This window comes from Microcaecilia unicolor, chromosome 6 (genome assembly GCF_901765095.1).
Source record: "Microcaecilia unicolor chromosome 6, aMicUni1.1, whole genome shotgun sequence".
NCBI lineage: Eukaryota > Metazoa > Chordata > Amphibia > Gymnophiona > Siphonopidae > Microcaecilia > Microcaecilia unicolor.
Window position 1 is genome coordinate 85,744,343 of NC_044036.1, and position 17,561 is coordinate 85,761,903.

At 45.9% G+C, this 17,561-nt stretch overlaps 1 protein-coding gene across 2 annotated transcripts in view; it reads left to right on the top strand.

The window, feature by feature from the left end:
- Positions 1-382: 382 nt before the first annotated feature.
- TNN (tenascin N) overlaps positions 383-17,561 on the top strand; it is a 131,768-nt gene continuing 114,589 nt past the window's right edge. For both annotated transcript variants that reach the window (XM_030207587.1, XM_030207588.1), the window contains exon 1: positions 383-458. The gene's annotated coding sequence lies outside the window, so the exon portion shown is untranslated. The remainder of the gene's footprint in view (positions 459-17,561) is intronic.

The following is a 17,561-nucleotide window of genomic DNA, read 5'->3' on the forward strand; positions in this document are numbered from 1 at the left end:
CTTAGATGCAATGCAAAAGCAAGCTCAGAAGTCTCCAGACAGCTAATAAAGCCAATCACCAGCTGAAGCTCAGATGCAAGAATCAGAAGGCAGCTACGGGTGCTGATCAGGGACAAACAAGATGAGCAAGTCTGGCAGTTGAAGATCCGGACCGGACTGGCCTGAAATCTGGAACGGATGACAGTTCATAGCAGCCACCAGTTCTGGCCACCAGAGGGTGAGGTGAGCACAGACGTAACAGCATGTAGCTGTGATTTCCAAATCCACTTGCATATTTTCCAGTATGCAATTAGCTTTCAGAAATCTTAAGTGGGTACTTTACTTCTTCCCTGCATACCTTATAGTGGAGGAATGGAGACATACCTTAGTGCTTAGAGATGTGGGTTGCTGATCCAGGGAAGTGGAGGTTCAAATTCAGTTTCTCCGATTAAACTTACTAACCCTTTTTACAACCTTGGGTAAGTCAGTTCATTATCGCCTCAGGTACATCTAGACTGTAAGCCAATTTGGACAGAGAAATAACTCATGTACCTGTATAAGTAACTCACCTTGAGCTCCGATTTGGAAGAATCCAAATACAAATGAACTCAGCCTCTAAGGAGATGCTCCCTCAGGTCATAGCTAAAATGGACCTGTTAGGTCCAGTCTGAATGTGGTAATTTTTGACACTGCTCTGAACAGAGCTATATACAGGGAAGAAATGTACATAATTTCTGCAATACCAGTGAAATATCAATTAACCTGGAGTCAATGTTACTACTTAGTGTGTGCACTTTTGAAATAGTACACCGTCTCTGACAATTTTCTTTGAAGTTACAGTTTGCACTGGGTTGTTCTGAACTCCATTCCAGTTTAGTTGTCCGAGCCAGAATACCATCCAGGTTCAGTGAATTGTAGATGAAACATTCCCCTAATTTGTGGGACTGAGTTCACATCCTGTGCGTAGGATAACCCAGAGTAACTCTTGGTACAGACCACAAGGGTCTGGTGGTAGAAACCAAAGAGGTATTGGCAATGAGAGAGATTGTAAGTGGTTGGCCTTCACGCTAGGAAAAGATTATGTAATGGCTAGAAAGCATGGAAGGGATGCAAGAATCTGACAGCCAAATTTGCTGATAATATTTCTGAAAAGTAATCTCAGATTACCTATTATGCTTCTTAGAAAGTAATTTATTACTAATTATTTAGATTATAGTATAGTCCTCCTATAATTTTTCCTGAAGTAGTATAATTTTTAAGAGCTTGCATCTGAATTCCCAGCACTTGAGTAAAATACCTTTAAACCTCTAATGGAATGCATTTCAAACTCACTGGATGGAAAGTGACATGAGGACAGTACAAGACTTCAGCAGCAAAAAGGATTAAATCTTCATTCTTATTATTAATAGCATGAACAATGTTTAAAGATGTTAATATAGGACCCAAGAGGAACAGGAGATGAATAGGAGCCATAAGGGTAGCGGTGATTGCAGGAATGGCATTGTGACATATCCAAAGGAGGTGGTTGATAGAAAGTGAAGAAAAGTGTATCTTCAGGTGGCACTTGATGAGGAGAGTGGGGTATCCTGTGTATTACAAGGCCTAGTAAATTCTAGAGCTGCACATTAAATACATTAAAAGCAGGAAACCGGCCAAAGAGTCGGTTGGGCCGCTGGACGAAAATGGTGTTAAAGGGGCGATCAGGGAGGACAAAGCCGTAGCGGAGAAATTAAATGAATTCTTTGCTTCGGTCTTCACCGAGGAGGATTTGGGGGGGACACCGGTGCCGGAAAGAATATTTGAAGCGGGGGAGTCGGAGAAACTAAACGAATTCTCTGTAACCTTGGAGGATGTAATGGGTCAGTTCAGCAAGCTGAAGAGTAGTAAATCACCGGGACCTGATGGTATTCATCCCAGAGTATTAATAGAACTAAAAAATGAACTTGCGGAGCTACTGTTAGAAATATGCAATCTGTCCCTAAAATCGAGTGTAGTACCGGAAGACTGGAGGGTAGCCAATGTTACTCCGATTTTTAAGAAGGGTTCCAGAGGAGATCCGGGAAATTATAGACCGGTGAGTCTGACGTCGGTGCCGGGCAAGATGGTGGAGGCTATTATTAAGAATAAAATTGCAGAGCATATACAAAAACATGGACTGATGAGACAAAGTCAGCACGGATTTAGTGAAGGGAAGTCTTGCCTCACCAATCTAATGCATTTTTTTGAGGGGGTAAGCAAACATGTGGACAATGGGGAGCCGGTTGATATTGTATATCTGGATTTTCAGAAGGCGTTTGACAAAGTGCCACACGAAAGACTCCTGAAGAAATTGCAGAGTCATGGAATCGGAGGTAGGGTATTATTATGGATTAAGAACTGGTTGAAAGATAGGAAGCAGAGAGTAGGATTGCGTGGCCAGTATTCTCAGTGGAGGAGGGTAGTTAGTGGGGTCCCGCAGGGGTCTGTGCTGGGTCCGTTGCTTTTTAATGTATTTATAAATGACCTAGAGATGGGAATAACTAGTGAGGTAATTAAATTCGCCGATGACACAAAATTATTCAGGGTCGTCAAGTCGCAGGAGGAATGTGAACGATTACAGGAGGACCTTGCGAGACTGGGAGATTGGGCGTGCAAGTGGCAGATGAAGTTCAATGTTGACAAGTGCAAAGTGATGCATGTGGGTAAGAGGAACCCGAATTATAGCTACGTCTTGCAAGGTTCCGCGTTAGGAGTTACGGATCAAGAAAGGGATCTGGGTGTCGTCGTCGATGATACGCTAAAACCTTCTGCTCAGTGTGCTGCTGCGGCTAGGAAAGCGAATAGAATGTTGGGTGTTATTAGGAAGGGTATGGAGTCCAGGTGTGCGGATGTTATAATGCCGTTGTATCGCTCCATGGTGCGACCGCACCTGGAGTATTGTGTTCAGTACTGGTCTCCGTATCTCAAAAAAGATATAGTAGAATTGGAAAAGGTACAGCGAAGGGCGACGAAAATGATAGTGGGGATGGGACGACTTTCCTATGAAGAGAGGCTGAGAAGGCTAGGGCTTTTTAGCTTGGAGAAGAGACGGCTGAGGGGAGATATGATAGAAGTGTATAAAATAATGAGTGGAATGGATCGGGTGGATGTGAAGCGACTGTTCACGCTATCCAAAAATACTAGGACTAGAGGGCATGAGTTGAAGCTACAGTGTGGTAAATTTAAAACGAATCGGAGAAAATTTTTCTTCACCCAACGTGTAATTAGACTCTGGAATTCGTTGCCGGAGAACGTGGTACGGGCGGTTAGCTTGACGGAGTTTAAAAAGGGGTTAGATAGATTCCTAAAGGACAAGTCCATAGACCGCTATTAAATGGACTTGGAAAAATTCCGCATTTTTAGGTATAACTTGTCTGGAATGTTTTTACGTTTGGGGAGCGTGCCAGGTGCCCTTGACCTGGATTGGCCACTGTCGGTGACAGGATGCTGGGCTAGATGGACCTTTGGTCTTTCCCAGTATGGCACTACTTATGTACTTATGTACTTATGATTAACACATTAATTAATTGCAATTAAAACATTTAATCATGAATAATAATTAACAGTACTGCCTCCTTCTGCCTCCCTCCCAGACCTGATTGTGGTTCCCTCACAAGTGTCCCCTGCATCTCCACCCACAGTATGTTTTCCAAATGCAGGCAAGTCTTCAGCCCTGCAGCGTCAGCCATACTCAAAGGCTGACTGCGGCCTACACTGGGCCTTTCCCTCTGACCCGGCTTGCCCCTCTGACCTGGCCCGCCCCTAGGCGGTCGGGTCAGAGGGAAAGGCCTGGTGCAGGTTGCAGGCAGCCTTTGAGTATGACAGTTGCTGGCGCTGCAGGAACAAAGACTTGCCTGTGCTTGAAAAAGGTACTGCAGGTGCAGGTGCGGGTGTGGGGGGGACCTGTGAAAGAGCCAGTCAGGTCTGGGAGAGATGCCAGACCATGTGGGGGGGGGGGGGGGGGGAGGAGGAAATTGAGAGAGAACCACGGTTAGGGTTGGGAGAGAAAGATGGTAGACCATGGGGGGATGGGAGAGGAGAGATGCTGGACCGTGGTGGTGGGTGGGGTGGGAGGGAGGTAATTAAGAGAGAACCACAGTCCCAAGAGGAGAGGGAGAGATGCTGGACTGTGCACAGGACGGGGAAGGGGGAAATAGAGAGAGATGACAAACTGAGGTACAGATGGATGGATGGAGGGAGGGAGGGAGGGAAGTGAAAGGAGGAGAGAGGGGGAGAGGGAATAGACCTGGGGCAGAGAGGGTGGAGGGAAGGAAGAATTTGACTTTTCATGATTTTCATTTTCCTTTACAGTTTGGGCGGTATTCTGCAACAGGGGAATACAAGAATTAGTTTTATTATATTGTTTGTAGGGCTGCATTTTGATTACAATTTTTAATCAGGATTAATCACATGATTAAAGTTTGTTTATTTATTTCCCACTGCAGCTCTTTGTGACTCTGGGCAAATCACTTAACCCTCTATTGCCCCAGGTACCAAATAAGTACCTGTATATAATATGTAAACCGCTTTGATTGTAACTGCAAAAAGGTGGTATATCAAACACCATCCCTATTCCCTTCCCAAAAGGACTGAATCTTGCTCCCTCCCGTCCCCCCGATCCAACATATTTCCATTTCTCTTTGTTCCTTCTCTTTCCTCTTCCACCAGGTCCATTACCTCTTTCTTTCTCCCTACCTCACCATAGCTCCCCTCCACCCTCATGAGTAGCAACACAGACTTGGTGGTGAGCAACACAAAGATCTTTTCGTGGCTGCTGGAGCTTACTGCTTTGGCAATAGCTTCCACTGGAGACCCCTCCAGTTCTGCTTACTGCTCACTTTACTCTCCCCACTCAGGGTTCAGCATCTGTCCCCTCTTCATTCCCCTTTCCCCCCAGATATTGATTGGAGCATCTCTTTTGTGGGGTCATCTAAAAGCAGGAAAATCCATCTACATGGAGAACAGTTTCAAGTTGCTAATGGAACCCATGTTGCAGTGGTGAAGCCGGGGAGGGGCACCCCCTAACTTTGGGCTCTGGCTTCCTCCAAAAATTGCTTAGCATGGGGGGGGGGGGGAGGGAGAGAAAAAAAGCTGAAAGAAAATGCTTGGCCTCCCAGTCCACCCCTGGGCCCCTCCCACAAATTACACTTCAGGCTATGCCCGTGCCATGTGGGATAGGACAATACTGGACTTAGTGCTTTGTGGAGTACTGCGTGCAGTTCTGGAGACCGCACCTATGGAAAGATATAAACAGGATGGAGTTGGTCCAGAGGGTGGCTATGAAATTAGTAAGCGGTCTTGAAAGCAAACATTATAGGGACAGGCTTATGAACCTCAACGCTGGAAGAGAGAAGACATGATAGAAACGTTTAAGTATCTCAAGGGCATTTATGTACAGGAAGAGAGCCTTTTTCAAATGAAGGAGAGCTCTGGAATGAGGGGGCATACAACAAAGTTAAGAGGGAATAGGCTTAGGAGTAACCTAAGGAAGTATTATTTCACAGAAAGGGTGGTGGAGGCGTGGAATGGCCTCCTGATGGAGGTGGGAGTCAAGGACTGTTCCAGAATTTAAAAAGGCATGGGATAAGCATGTGGGATCGCTTAGGATAAGGAAGAATTAGGGGTTACAGAGGATGGGCAGACTGGATGGGTCATATGGCCTTTATCTGCTGTCATGTTTCTATATTTCTAAATGGGGAGAGTTTCTGATGTTATAACAGGTATCTGGTATCCACTGATCACCAGATGTGGAAGTTCAATATTAAGGTAGGCATGGAGAGGGTTCCTTCAAAAGTGAAGATGCTAGACTTAAAAAAAAAACTAACTTTGTTGAGATGGGGGAATACCTCAAGAAGTTTTAGCTGGATGAGAACATCTGGGAGAAGTAGAAAAGCAGTGGGCAAAACCAAAAAGAGCTAATCTAAGGAGAGCAAAATAAAAGGTAAATAGAAGTAAGAGAAAAAGAAAGTCACTTTAGTTCTCAAAAGTAATAGTTGAATAAGTAAGGAAAAAGAGGCAAGCCTTCATAAACCACAATAGAGTACAGAAAGAGGAAGACCGGCAACAATATCTGGAAATCTAAGAGAAGCTTTTAAAGCAGTTAGGAAAGAAAAGATGCTGTCACACTCCTCACCTGTGCTCTGTGGTCTCCAGCAGCATTCCATGCTAAGAAGGATCTGTTTACTTCCTGGAAACTCAGCACTTCCTTTATAGCTCTGCAAGAGGGCACTGGCCAGTGTTGCCAGGTGGGCGGTTTTACCGCCCAATTGGGCGGTTTTCCGCGACCCGCCGCGGGAAATTTTTGCCCGCGGCGGGTTGCGGTTTTTTGGGCTGCTTTTGGGTCGTTTGGGCGGTTTTTTGGGCGGCTTTTTGCCTTTTTTTCGGCCGCGGGGGGCGGGGTTAGTGACGCTTTTGGGCGGGGTTAGTGACGTTTTGGGCGGGCCGATGACGTCGGAGGCGGGGCCGATGACGGGGAGGCGGGGCCGATGACGTGGGAGGCGGGGCCGGTGACGGGGGAGGCGGGGCCGGTGACGGGGGAGGCGGGGCCGGTGATGGCGGGGGCGGGGTTGATGACGGCGGGGGCGGGGGTGATGACGCGGGGGTGGGGGTGTCAGGGGCGGGGTTTGTGTTTGGGCGGGTTTTGGGCTGTTTTTTGGGCTGGATTGGGCGAGAAAAAAATTTTCCACCTGGCAACCCTGGCACTGGCTAATGTCATCACTTCCTGTTTGGTAGAATTTAAGGAAGTTTCTGTCTCTCAGCCAGTGTCTTTATAACAGGTTTCCTAGAATTGTCTAGTGTGTTGTAGCTTTGGGCCTGTTTGGCTCCTGTTTCTGCCTGTGTCTTGTTCTAACCTTGCTCCTTTGTGTTTCAGCCTTGTTTCTGCTCTGTTTCCTACCTTGCTCCAGTCTTGTCGTCAAGTTCCAGCCTTGTATTCAGTCCAGTCTTGTCCAGGTACCTCACCTGCTGCCATTTGGGGCCTAGCCAGCCATCAGTTAGCTAGTTAATGTCAACTCAGCTGCAGCCCAAGGGCTCACCTTGAGTCATGACAGATTGCAAAGGTCATGAGCTTGGGCGAGTCACCCACCTTACAGCTGCTCCAGCAGCTGTCCCTCTAGCTCCAGCAACTGTCTAATTCTGTTTAGTAGCTGAGCAGCTGCGTGGACCAGCTCCAGCATCTCCGGGACCTCACCCAGGAGGTCCAGCAGCAATGTACTCAACTCCAGCAGATTACAGAAACTCTTTAGGGGGTCTGTGCTTAGTTTGCGGCAATGCAAACCACAGGCCCTCTGGGTCCAAACCCACCTCCAGGATCTGCTCCAGCAGTGCCACCTCCAGCTTACCCAATGTCTTAGCCTCAACTCTCGGCACCACCGTGCTTTGATGGGAACCCCAAGGCATGCCAAGGATTTATTTATCAGTGTTTGATGAACTTTGAACTACAGCTCTCTAACTTTCCTTTGGATTGAGTCAAGATTACCTTTATTGTCTCTCTCTCCTTTCTGGGCAAGCATGGGCTTGGGCCTCTCCCCTGTGGGAGCAGAATGACCTGCTTATCTCCTACTTAGCTGCCTTCCTTGCATGTTTCCAGCAGGTATTTGATGAGCCAGATTGTCTTTCCTCAGTAGTTTCTGAGCTCCTGTGCTTATAACAAGGGGGCCTAACTGTGGGCCAGTTTGTCATTCAGTTCCAGACCCTATTTTCTGTACTGCAATGGAATCAGGAATCCCAGGTGGCCATCTTTTGGCAGGGCCTGGTGGGCCACATTAAGGATGAACTGGCAGGATAGAATCTCTCCACCAGTTTGGATAACCTGAGCTCCCTATGCATTAAAGTGGATGTTCGCTTTTAAGAGAGGGCTTAGGTATAAGGAGGTAAATGCTGCTCTATGCGATTGATGCCCCAGTTTTGGGATCTCAAAGATTCACAGATGTCAGCTTCTGCTTCCCTGGAGGAAGAAGTCCCCATGCAAATAGGACATTCTTGACTTCCAGAGGAAGAGAAAAGGCATCAGAGAGGGCAAAACCTCTGTCTATTCTATGCAGACTTGAGTCCAGATGTCCCAGGAAACTGGGAACATTTCCAGACCTAGGAGTTGTGGGGGAGATGTCTCTAGGTCCTTCCTGAGTTTTTCCAACTTCCCTCTGTACGCTCCCTGTCACCCTTCTATGGGTCAATAAACAAGCTTTCCTTAATTCCGGCGCAGCCAGGAACTTTGTGAACGAACGGCTGATGTGCCAGTGTGACGTTTCTGTGAATCCACTGAGAGAACCTCTTTGCATTTCTTCTGTCTATGGAGACCCATTGCCAGGGCATCTGCAGGCTACTACTCAACCTATTTTCTTTCTGGTGGGTTCTCAGCATCAAGAGACAATAGAGTTTTGTGTACTCCCCAGATCTGTTCATCAGGTCATTTTGTGGCTTCCCTGGTTGCAAAAACATGAACCACGTATTGACTGGTGACATTCTAGCCAGGGGTCCAACCTGTTCTCAGTCTTGCTTAATGACTGTTCAACCTCAGCTAACCCTGCCATGTTGGATCCACCCCAGGGCTAGCCATCCAACCTGGAATCCTGACCCAACTTGGACCCTGCAAATATTCTCCCAGTTCATTGTACCCCTGGAGAAAACTCTGGACCCCAAGCAGTCAAGGAACCAGACCTTGCATGGGACACACATCTTCAAGTCTACAGGATACTTGGGATAGTCTAGATGTCAGAAGGATGAGGATAATATGTGAAAACCTACTATCAGTGTTCATGCTCCTACTCTTATAAGACATTTGTCATCATCTTTATTCCCTCAAACCAGAACCCATGGGTCTGGGGAGGGGGTACTGTCATGCTCCTCACCTGTTCTCTGTGGTTTCCAGCAGCATTCCATGCCAAGAAGTATCTGTTTACTTTCTGGAAACCCAGCATTTCCATTATAGCTCTGCAAGAGGGTGCTGACTGATGTCATCACTTTCTGTTTGGTAGTATTTAAGGAAGTTCCTGCCTCCCAGCCAGTGCCTTTGCATCAGCTCTCCTAGAGTTGTCTAGTGTATGGTGTAGCCTTGTCCAAGTTTGTCTCCTGTTCCTGCCTGTGTCTTGTTCTAGCTCTGCTCCTGTTCTGTGTTCCAGCCTTGTTCCTTCCCTGTTTCTTGCCATGCTCCAGCCCTGTCTTCAGTCCAGCTTTGACCAGGTGTCTTGCCCTCCACCAGTCGAGGCCTAGCCAGCCCTGGGGTTGGCTGGGTAGCATCAACTCGGCTGCGTCCCAAGGGCTCACTCTTTGTCATGGCAGATGCAAATGGAAGAAAAAAAAAAATAGCTAATACTGTGCAATAGGGAAACAAGACATTTTTTAGATATGTTAATGATAGGAGAATGTGCAAAAGTGGCATTATGAGACTCAAGAGTGAAGGGGAAGAATATGTAGATGCTGATAAGCTTGTCACTTTCTCCCATCTACTAAGGCTCTTCCCTCTCCCCTCTCTCTAGAGGTGCTTCTTTTCTTGTATTTCTTATTGCCAATGAACTGAATGAACCTGTGATCAGCTACTAGTATAGATAATTCCCTAGGCACAGCAGACTTGTATTTTGTCTCCAGTATAGTACCTCTCCCTTCATCAACACTTTTCTCCCTTCCTGTCTCCCAGTCAATATGGCTCTTCCTCTTTCTCTAGCTATGCTTTTCTTCCTTTGTTCAATGCCTCCCTTCTGTTCCCTTCTCTCTCTTGAGGTTCTTTCTTCCTTTTTTTTTGTTCCTTCACTAGATACTTATCTCCCCCACTTGTGCATACCCACCCACACACTAGATGCTAATTGCCCGTTATTACTTCCAACCCCCCCCCCCCACCCACTCACTCACCAACCCACTAGGGGCACTTTCCTTCCCAGGGCCGTGCCTAGGGTCTCTGGTGCCCCCCTGCAGGCTATCAGTTGGCACCCCCCCCGTGTGGCACAAGATGGCAAGGCTTACAAGCCTTTCTTGCGAAATACTTGATCGCAAATAATTTTTTATGATTTTTAACCATGAAAATGATTGCTCACCACTTGCCACACTGACAGGAATTGTCAGCAATATTCTTAGAAAACAAATTGCTATACATTGCAAAATAAGATAGCTGATGTAAATTCTCAAAGTGGACATATTTCAAACACTAAAATGAAAATAAAATGATTTTTTCTACCTTTGTTGTCTGGTGACTTTGTTTTTCTATCCATATTGGTCCGAGTCTCTGATTCTGCTGCTCTCTATCTGTTCTCTTAACTCCGTTTCCAGGGCTTCCTTTCCATTTATTTCTTTACTTTCCTCCTTTCTTCTTCATTTCTTGCCCTACATCCATAAGTAACAGCTGTGTCCTCCTCTGTGGAATTGACTGGAGGAGGTATAACGTGGATCCAGCTTTTGCCTATTTTCTCCATCCATGTGCAGTTTTTCTCCCCTTTCCCTCATCTCCATCCATGTGCAGTTTTTCTCCTCTCTTCCATTTCCCTCATCTCCATCCATGTGCATCTTCTTTTTCTCTCCTCACCTCCATCCATGTCCAGCACTTCTCCTCTCTCATCCCCTCCATCCATGTTCAGCATTTCTCCTCTCTCGTCCCTCCCCTGTATCCATATAAAGCAATAATTCTCCCCTCTCCTCCATCGAAGACCAGCATTTCTCCTCTCTCCCCGCCAACTCCTCCATCCATCCATGTCTAGAGAATCTCTCTTCCCTGCCCTCCCCTCTCATCCATGTCCAGCGATTCTCCTCTCTCCCCTGAACCATATAAAAGCCAGAAATGGCAATCTCTGCAGCACTGTTTCAGGCTTGGGCAGACCCAAGTGGGCCTTACAGTCATTCTCTTCTGTCATTCTCCATATCTTTCTCACCTGTAGGGTGAGATAAATAATACCTAGGGCAACAGGTACCCACAGATTACTTATACCAAGATTCCCTGATGCATAAGTCTGCCTAACAGACTCACTAGCTCTGTCTAGGGTGAGATACAGGAATCTTGCTTCTGGCACCTCTCCAGGTGTGTTGATGTGTAGAGTGAAAAAGAAAGACACAGCTGATAGATATATATATATATATTAGCTTTATTATGGATAAGAAAATAGAAATACTCTGCGCTAGCTTGTGCAATAAAAATATCCCTTACTGATATGAGCACTACCAAAAGTATATTGTCTAACTACACTCTGATTATCCTGAGACTAAGTACGGTAATGATTAGAACAGTACAAATGATAACCTAATAATCCTTATGAAACTTATCACATCTTATGCAAAATACACATTAGCAGCTGTCCCTGACCAAGAGCTGACATAAACCAGTCGTACTTAGAAAAAACCACTGCCTAACCCCAGACCAGGAAATATATCACTGTGATCTTACCACGCTGTCCTGATGACGGCTTCAGATAAGACTGGAGCAGAATCTCCCCAGACGCTATTTTAGCTGTCTGTGTCTTATGTAGTGCAGGTCTTTATCAGCCCACGTAGGTTCCCGTCACTCCTTTGGTTATCAGAGCCAATATCTCTGCCACAGGTATTTGCACCAGGATGCAGGTCACAAGGTTGGTATCATTCAAAGTCTCTGGCTCCCCTGAGCCTTGCTGGATTTCTCAGGTCCTCTTACCAGTTGCCCCTCTTCCAAGGGTCTCCGACTCACTCACTTACTTCTGTTCCCGCTTTCCCTGTACCTCTCGGTCAGGTGACGGTAGGAACCAATCATGATCTTGTCCAGTTCAGTACATGGGCAAGAAAAGTTCTTTGTTTTGTGACCTTGGAGAATGGTAACTTCTGGAGCCATGTCTGCCTCCCTACTCCGTTCTCAGGGTGATAGAAGGGGGTGTTTAGAACACAGACTGTCCTTGGCTTTAGCAAGCCTGTCAGTGATTTTCCACAAGCTGAAGCTGGATCTTGCTGACACAGAGATGTTGCAGCAGCCATCTTATTTATACCAAGATGTCATAGGCTTGTATAGGCCAAGACCAGCTTAGGCTAGATCACAGGGAAATACCCCTACACACCCAGACTAAGCAGTATATCATCTTTAACCAGGGCCGTGCCTAGGGTCTCTGGCGCCCCCCTGCAGACTATCAGTTGGCGCCCCCCCCCCCCGGTGAAAATGATCACGCTCCCCCCCCCGGTGAAAATGATCGCTCACCACTTGCTACGCTGACAGGAATTGTCAGCAATATTCTTAGAAACAAATTGCTATACATTGCAAAATAAGATAGCAGATGTAAATTCTCAAAGTAGACATATTCCAAACGCTAAAATGAAAATAAAATGATTTTTTTCTACCTTTGTTGTCTGGTGACTTTCTTTTTCCGATCATGCTGGCCAGTATCTGAGTCTGCTGCTATCTGTCCTCTTAACTCCATTTCCAGGGCTTCCTTTCCATTTATTTCTTTACTTTCCTCCTTTCTTCTTCATTTCTTGCTCTATATCCATTTCCAGCAATTTCTTCTCTCTCCCTGGGTCCTGCCCTCCCATCCACGTCCATCCTTGTCCCTCTCTGCCCTTCCCTCCTCCATCCATAGCCAGCAATCCTCCTCTCTCCCCTCCATTTCCAGCAAATTGTCCTCTCCCTTCACGCGATTCGCGAACCGCTTAGCACTGCTTAAAAAAAAAAATTATACGTCAGCAGGAACAGGCTGCTTCAGCCAATCCCAGGGGCCTTCCTTCAGCGTGTTCCACCCCTGAGGGCTGAAGGAAGGCTCCTGGGATTGGCTGAAGCAGCCTGTTCCTGCTGACGTGTTAATTTTTTTTTAAGCAGTGCTAAGCGGCAGCGCGGTTCGCGAATCGCGTGAAGGGGGGGGTGGGACGACGCGACGGCAATGAAGAGGAGAAACAAGAGAAGTGCTGCGTGTGCCGGTAAGCTGCCCAAAGGCACAGGGGACGCCGTCGACACTGCCAGGTGGGGACCGGAGCCGGTTTTAAAGGCTTAGCCTCCCCAAGCCTCTTATACGGGGCGCCTATGCCTCTCTGCTCTTTCCTCCGCGCCCTGGGGCCTTTAAATCTTTTACTTCCGGTCGCAGCAGCGTCAGTGAAAGCGGAGCGCTGCTGACGTCTCCCTTCCCTTCGCGCTCTTGGTTCCCTCAGTGTCCGCCTTCTTCTGACGTCAGAAGAAGGCGGGACACTGAGGGAACCAATGAGTGCAAGGGAAGGGAGACGTCGGCAGCGCTTTCACTGACGCTGCTGCGACCAGGTAAAAGATTTAAAGGCCTCGGCGGCGCGGGGCGAGAGTAAGCACCGCGGCGGCGCCCTCCAGAGGTGGGCGCCCCTCTGCGGCGCTTACCCCGCTTACCGCATCGGCACGGCCCTGTCTTTAACTACCAATAGGGTGAGCAGATGCCTTTCTGCCAGGTCATAAAGAACAGAAGCCAGCACTGGATTCTTTTTTAAGTTCTTTCTCAAAGGCACTTTCTGCATAGACATAAAAAGGTTAATAAATAAAAACAAACAAAATCCATAACCTAAAAACAAACAGAAAAAAAGCACTGACTCTAAAGTTTAGCAATTTCATTAAAGCAAAATGTATTTTCACATATCACAAACTCTTCCTATTCAAGCAGAATGTTTTATATTTATTTATTGCATTTGTATCCCACATTTTCCCACCTCTTTGCAGGCTCAATGTGGCTTACAATACATCATGAATGGTGGAGATATATAAGAAATAAACATTTAGTAATTACACACAAAAAAAGCAATCAGATTTTCACTTACCAGCTCTTCACAGCTCAACTTCCTCTTTGAACCTACTGTTTGAACCATCAGCCAATGAAATGGCTTTTAGCTGTAGATATCTCAGGTTACCTGATAAGATAATTATGCACACATCATCATTGCAGTCATGCCCTCCTCATGCTCAGAAAAAAAAAACAAAAACTTTGAACCAGTTACAGATTTTAACAAACAATTACACTATTTATTTTTTATTTCTCCCCAGTCTCACTTGCACACCTCCCTCCAAACCTGTTCTCTCTAATTTGAATGTTGTTCACTTCAAGCTCACCCCGAATGAGAAGATGTTCCCACACCAAAGACATATATAGCATGGTTGTATTCTTTTAAGCAACTTCAGCAGAGGTGTCTGCCTCAGTTAGCACTGCTGGGCTGCCTTCACTTTCTGACACGGAGAGGAAAGGGCAGGGGAGAGAGGAGAATCACAACTTCAGGTAAAAGGTTTTGCAAATGAACGGACCTGGGCAGCGCCCTCCAGAGGTCGGCATCCCCCTGCGGTGCTTACCCCGCTTACCGTGTTGGCACAGCCCTGTTCCTTCCTCCCTCTTGTCCCCTCTCTCCTGTCACCCACTCCATTCCCTCATTCATCCATCTTTCTTTTCTTTCTCCTTTCACTCCCTTCCTCAGTCTTTTTTGTAAGCTTTCATCACTTTCTTGCTCATTAGTTCCTTCTTGTCTTTCTTGCACCCCTCACCCATTAAGGACTTCCCTCAGATCTGAGAGATCTGAATGTGATTCTTCTTAGTGGTGTCAACATGCATCTCATCCCTCATGGCAGCAGGAGAAGTATTAATAAGATATAATCTCCTGCTGTTGCTGAACTATTCTTGCACTAAGAACTGTGAGATTTTCAGCTCTTATTGCGAGACTGGTCCTACGGCAGCAGGTGATGACATCTTATTAATGCTTCTTCTGCTACCAATAACATTATGCGTGCATGGGGAGAGAGAGAGAATTGGACCAATGCAGATAGAACCAGGGCAATGAGCCATCACATGTGTGAGGTTTAGGTACCCCGGTTCCAATCTGATGGCTGAAACTGGGATGCCAAAGGAGTGGCAAGCCATTGTTTTGGAGTGGTACTTGCCAACCTGTGCCATCTCATAGTGATGTCTATAAGAGAGGAGAAATTTGACTTTAATATGCAGAAGGATGGCAAGTCAGAAAAGGGGAGTAAGAAGTAGACTTAGGTTTATGGGAGAGGAAAATTAATTTTTGGTGCTGAGTTTTGAATACATTACAAAGGAGAAAAGTGAAATATTGGGAGGCCAGAGAGAAGGAGGTTCTAGTAGTCAGAGTGAGAAGTAGCAAATATATGAGGGTTTTGGTTATGGAGGGAGAGAAGGAGGAGAAAGATTTAACTATAATATACAGGAGGAAAAGGAAAGCTCAGTTAAAAGTAATGTATTTCTTTTCTACTCTCAGCCACACTCAGATTTGAGCCATTTGCCATCAAAATAGGTTTATTTAGATTACAGACCTTTGGAAAATCCAATAATGTTTTGATCGGTTCCCTGAGCAGGTCTCTGAACTCGTTACTGGCTGCCGGTCCTTAACCATGGAGCCCTCCTGACCCCAAAGATCTTATTTTATAGACATTTCATCAGCTGTTACTGAACCATTCAGGCTTCACTTAAATAATGCTACCACAGTCTACCTGTGGCAGATCTTTGAGATGTAGAAAAGATTTCTTTACAGATAATATACCAGCAAAGGGATGACATTGTCATCTTGGATAGCACACAATGGGGCTCATTTTCAAAGCACTTAAACTTACAAAGTTCCATAGGTTACTACGAAGCATATGAGAGTTCCACTTTTTAAAATTTTTTTTATACACTATTCCCATGATCTACAAAAATCAGAAAAATCCACCTGGAAGAGTGATAGTTTCCAGCAGAGAATCTCTATTGAATCATTTTCTGTCTCTGTGAAGAAGATGTTGGTTTCTTTTATTCCACTCCTTAGATCTTATGTTGAGGATGCACAAGATACTGTATGATTATGCTGTTTGATTCTTTACACTTCCATATTATTTTCATTTACTTTTAGTCAGAACATTTTTGTTCAAGCAGAAAAGGTGCCAGTAGCATGCCACCGGTGCAGGGAGGAGCAGGGAGGCTGCATGGAGACCCGGGGCGGATGCTGGACTGCTGCATCCGCGTTGTTGTTCTTGATTGTTGGTAGTGTTTTTGTTTGGTCTCGCTTGGATGTTCGGGCGTGCTGGCTTGTGCGGCATGCGGATGTATACGGAGGAATGGTAGTGGCGGAGTGCATGTTTTGTAGGTAAAGTGATAGATTGTTTTGTAAATCGTAATCAGTGTGTCATTCTGACTTCACTTGTTTTGAACTGCTTTGGGTCCTGCTGATCTGTACATCTGCTGTCTACAATTCTGGAAGATGGAAGTGAGAAAATAAAAATTAAATTTTGGATGTACGCTGTAGAAGTTCTTTACTTTTAGATTCTAAGCTCTCTTGAGCAGGGACTGTCTCTTCTTCATGTTTGATTGTGAAGCGCTGCGTACGACTGGTAGTGCTATAGAAATGATTTGTAGTAGTAGTAGTACTCAAAATGCAAGGCCAGCTGCAGAGGTGGGGTGATCACTGAGGGGCCTGTCCCACAACAGCCAGGCCCCTTGCAACTCACCACAGAATCTATGAAATGGCAGGATTGGTGTTGAGAATCTGTCCTTTTTTTATTAATATTTGGGGATCATAGGGTCAGTTTTAGCAGACAAAGGAAAAAAGGACCCCCTGAAAAAAAGCCCTGCTTTTAGTAAACTTGTTTGTAGAAGCTCTTTATACTAATATTCAGGCCAGGATTAAGGCGTAGGCAAACTAAGCACACATCTTGGGCCAAGGGGGCTGATATTCAGCCGCCGGTAGGCAGTGTGGTTAAAGCCCACTGCCGGCACTAAACCCAGAAATTCAATGCTGCGCTTTATCTAGCGATTGGCATTGAATTTCCGGTTTCATTTTGGTGGCCGGAGCTTAACTGATTAAGCCGATATTCAGCGCTAACCAGTTAAGTTCCTAGCGGTTAAAGATAGATGTGGTCCTATTTAACCGCTAAACCCAGTGCTGAATATCGGCGCTAACCAGCTATATTACACGATATAGCTGCTATGCACTAACCATGAATATTCAGTGGAGATAACTGGTTATCTCCTGCTGAATATTCGTGGTTAGCCAGTTAAACCCTATTTAAGTGGTCAGTGGCCGTTGCTGACCTGTTAAATAGTGCTGGATATTGGTGGAAAAATGTTTAGGAGAGGACTCTCTCAGATGTGCAAGTCATTTGCTCCCAAGGCAAACTTTTGCCCTGGTAAGTCAATTGCTGGCAGAAAGAACAGTGGGGGAGGAAGATGAGACCATAGCCATCACTGTCTGCTGAGGTCTGTCTGTTCTCCCCTCTCCCTTTGGTTGGCAGGAGGTGTTTCTTACCTGCTGCATTCTTTTCTGATACTTTTCATCTGCAGTGAGAAGCAAGTGGGGCTCCATTTGTAGTAATTTTAAAATATATTTATATTATAATGAGGGCTCTGATATGCTAGTTTGCCTAGAATCCACTAAAGGGTCAGTTCTGCCCTGCTAATATTCCCTAACACAAATATTCTTAACCCAGTCTTCAGGACACACCCAGCAAGTCAGGCTTGCAGGATACTCACAATGAAAAGGCATTAAATAGGTTTATATGCAATGAAAGCAGTGCATGCAAATTTATCTCATGTTTATTCATTGTGAATATCTTGAAAACCAGACTGGCTTGGTGTGTCCTGAGGACTGAGTTGAGAACCCCTGTCCTAACAGGAAATGCTTGCAGTTATTATTGAGGTCCT